This window comes from Lytechinus variegatus, chromosome 2, assembly GCF_018143015.1.
Source record: "Lytechinus variegatus isolate NC3 chromosome 2, Lvar_3.0, whole genome shotgun sequence".
NCBI lineage: Eukaryota > Metazoa > Echinodermata > Echinoidea > Temnopleuroida > Toxopneustidae > Lytechinus > Lytechinus variegatus.
Genome location: NC_054741.1, coordinates 10,217,104 through 10,221,402, shown reverse-complemented (window position 1 = coordinate 10,221,402; position 4,299 = coordinate 10,217,104).

Genomic DNA, 4,299 nt, shown 5'->3' with positions numbered 1-4,299 from the left:
CCGCCCAGAATCTCCCTCTCACGACATAAAAGGCAAGGGCTAATGCCCTGTGATTATCGCCCCGATGAATAACAATGACTGATCCGAAGTGGCTTTGCCCCCCTATTCTTACCCCTATTCCCATTCATCACCAGCCCCCTTGCTTCATTCATTCTATCACACAGACAATTGCTTCTTCTCTTACCCACTCCCCTTTTCTGTCTCTCTCTCGGAAACAACCACTGTGGTGACTTGCTCATGCGTGGACCGATAAATAGTAAACCCACAGAAGAAATAGCGAGGGACCAGAATGCAACTATTCTGGGAATAATAGGCCTAAACACATTTATCTTCCACCTTTTTCTCTTTTGACGTCACTTAGACAATGGAATAAATAGGAAAAAAGTAATGGGAATATGCACTTAATCGTAAACAACGTCAACATTAGTCACAATAAGTCGTGATTTATGCAGAAATTCGAGAATGTAATTTAATGTAGATTTCAAGAGCAAGGGGTCATTCACCGAGTACTGATCTTTATTGTATTATTCTGCACAATGCACCGATCAAATATGTCTTCAAAACAATTTTAAGATGATAATCAAGATAACTATACCAAATGGTTAACAAAATATGATAAAAGTCAGTTCACTCGAATCCTTCAAATTAAAATTAGCCTTACGATAAACTAAAAGTATGCAGTTCGCATACATACACACCACTCATTGTGTTCTGAAGAAGAAGACGCAGAAAAGTGAAAACATGAACATAAAATAGTAAGAGGGCTTTTATTTGAGATCTTATCTAGCTGCCATGGCTGTACCTCATGAAAGTAACAAAAGAGAAACCTCCAAAAATCATTGTTTCTTGAAAAAAAAATCGGTGTACAAAGCCCACGCAATTAGATTTTTTTTACGAAATGTGTGACAAAATATGAATTACCAGTGCGCCAGGATATAAGAGCTTCCTAATTTTCCCGCCATTATATGCCTATTTGTAAACTTGTGCATGTTCACTAGCCTGCAAAAAGTACACTTCTACATTAGTCTTGACGAAACAGACCTCAAATATCTGAATAATCGCAGTCTGATACCGACATAATCCTCTGCGTGCTGTGTGTGGGTGGATGACCCACAAGGCGACTTCGTCAAGGCGTTGTATTGTCTATATATTTTGGTGACACCGATTCAACTCCTTTCAGATCCCAGTAAAACATACATGACAGGTGAATGTATTCTTTCAATGAGTTGAAAATAGTTCCTCTTTGTGTACATCCCTCCCGGTCACTGACACTTACCGTAAGCTTAGAGCAGATAAGAGGATGCATGTCTTTAGCGAGCCATAGGATAAGTTAGTTAATCCTATAACGTGCCATTCACGGCCTAGCTGATATATATTTGTGCGCTATGGATTGGGTTTCTCCGGGAGCGCCTAGAACGCCTGGAAGTGTATTACAATTTCTCTCAGGCATGCTGGTGAAGGACTGAGCGAAGTATCTCACCTTCAGTGAATGTATCTGGGTATTTTGTAAGAAATTACCTATTTGTGACAAAAAATGTAATCTTGAAGACTTATGAATAAGTCTGAATTTTCGCAAAAAACACAAATGTATTGAAATTATGGAGGAAAAAAATCACTGAAACATAAAAACTCTAAAGCTTACATAAGTAAAATAATAAATTTCCTTCTCTTCCTATACAGAGCTCGTGATCCAAAAGTGAGTGGGTTGCTTAAAAAGATTCAAGTCTGACCTAAAATTTTACAAATAAAAAAAATTGTAAGAAAGCAGGTTCAAAAGCAGAATTATACCCATTGCAATTTGTAAATGCAAAACACTGATTGTGACAAGAGTCTCTTGGTAGGGTCTACCGTCTACACCTTTGTCAGTCATTTCAAATTCCTAAATGTTAATTTCAGTTTCCGGGTTACAAAAAACGCATATACCTGCTGAAGTCTATAAAATGTATAAGACCTATACTCAACGAGAAATATGTAGAAATGTATAGAATATGTAGAAACGTCATCTGAGGCTCCATCTTTTGCATGACATGTTGCGAATAAATGATAATTATTAATGACGACGATGATGTCAAATTGTCGATATTCTCTTGCAGAACTGGTCTTTCGCATCTGCACAGAATACAAGGACAATCATTTTAAAATAATATTAACTTAACAAAAGCGCTAAGATTCGAAATTTGTGTTATAGCTGCAGCGTACATGAATAAGCAGTCGACAAGGAAAGTGCGTTTTTAGTATAGTATAGCTTATTTTTATTGGTGATGGGTGGTGCGCACACTTTAAGGGAGGAAATGCACTAAGTGTACGAGTGTTTAGAAAGCTGTGCGATACATCTGTGTGTGACAACGCACACACTCTTTCCCTTAAACCACTCTCATCCTCCACACACATGTACGATTTGATGCGGCCTCGGTGTGTGTAGTAGGATGGCGTACAGTAACACAGAGGCGGTTGAACTAAATTCAGAATCCAAGTAATGAAAATGGTGTTATTAAAAAGGTTATTCCCCTCGTACCTTGATTCGGAAAATGCGCATTGCAATTATCAATGTACCAGATTTCTCATGTATTTGGTACACACAATCTTGCGCTATCATCCAGCTCATCTGCAACAATGTAGCACTTTTAGTGGTCATGGAAACTAATTTAAAATCTGATATAATAATGTTGTAGCATACAACACTCGTTAATAGTTTACGTTAACATAACAATCCTGTGAAAATTGTTTTACATTCCCTTTTGAATTTTCATTTTCTTTGGCTATTTCCTCTATTTCATCTTTTCACATATCGGGGTGAGAGTACGACCAAGAGCGTATTTGTAAGGATAAAAGCCCTACACTTAAAAACCACAAACCCAATAATTTACCAACAGCGTGAAATCCATTGAATTCATATTAATGGAACCACAGGAAGCAAACAGACGGATTATGAGGACTAATGTTAAATCATGAGTACAATGTGTCAATGACCGTGCTGTGTATCCTAATCATGTATTATCTTCAGTGACTCTGTTGCGTATAGGCCAAAGTATAGATAGATAAAGATATATAAATACATATGTGTGTTTATTAAAACCATTCAAGAAGCTAGAAACTTAAACACTTAGGCCAGTATTCTGAAGTCAGGTTTAACTTAGACCACGGTCTGTGCTAAAATTATGGGGACCCAAAATTCAAAAATTCTGTTTATACTTTACATCTCTTCTGTTTACTATTTTGTTTCCCGTTGCTTTCATAATGAATATAAATACTTCAGTTATCATTCCCAGATAGTTATGAAAGATTTTTAGTTTCAAATGAGTTGATAAAGTCAATGTATACTGTTAGGGATTTGTGCCCCAATTGGCTCTCGATAGTTAACCCACAACTTTCAGAGTTCAGAATACGGGCCTTATTGTTTGAATGAAATGTATATGAATAAGATGATTCTTATTCACCCTGGGTAGGCCCAGCTCTTATGAACTGTTCACCCAGCGGACCCTGCATGTCAAAATATTTTTTTTTACCCTTCTTCATTCTTATACGTCCAAAACCTGATCCCGTTTTTAATTTGTATGACTCGACCAGGGATCGAACTCATGACTTCCGATTCATGGGTGCTCTACCACTTAGCCTCAATGGCCAGCCACCTTGTTTTGGACAGTCTTATTAAGAATGGATCAAAATCAATCTTGGATCTACTTTCTCACACAGCAAAAAACTGAAAGAGCAAAACACACCAACCAACCACTACCAGGCGATGTTTATAATGCTCAACATTTCTCAGTCTTCACAATTATGTAAAAAAAAAAGGACCCACTGTACCGCCTAGACCACAGAGCTCTTGTTAATCAAAGACAAGAGGTTCAATAAGCCATGGCTGAAGAAAACTAGATCTTCTTTATAAAGCTTGGGTTGTTTGTTCCAATCTATTTGTTATTCAACCGCTCTTCTATTTTACGATCCAAAGGATGAGGATGGTTCAATGTCTCTTCGCTCTTTCCACTGCTCATCAAGGGCGAGTGAATCCATGATCGCTCTACATGGCCTTGGCAATGAACTATTTGCACACGCCATAGTCAAGAGCGCGAGGTAAGTGAACCATGCGGTGCTTATTTCCATAAGTGATAATGCAAAGGTGACTGACTGAATGCACTTGGGCCTACAATTTCTGTACCCCTAGCATATGTATGGATTTAAGAGAGGTTCATTTACCTCGCAAATGTTCACCTCGCCCGCCTCTTGACCTTGAGGTCTTGGGTTCGAACCCACCCGAGTTATAGAAATGGGGCCTTCTTGCCTTGTATAGCTGGGCGCTCA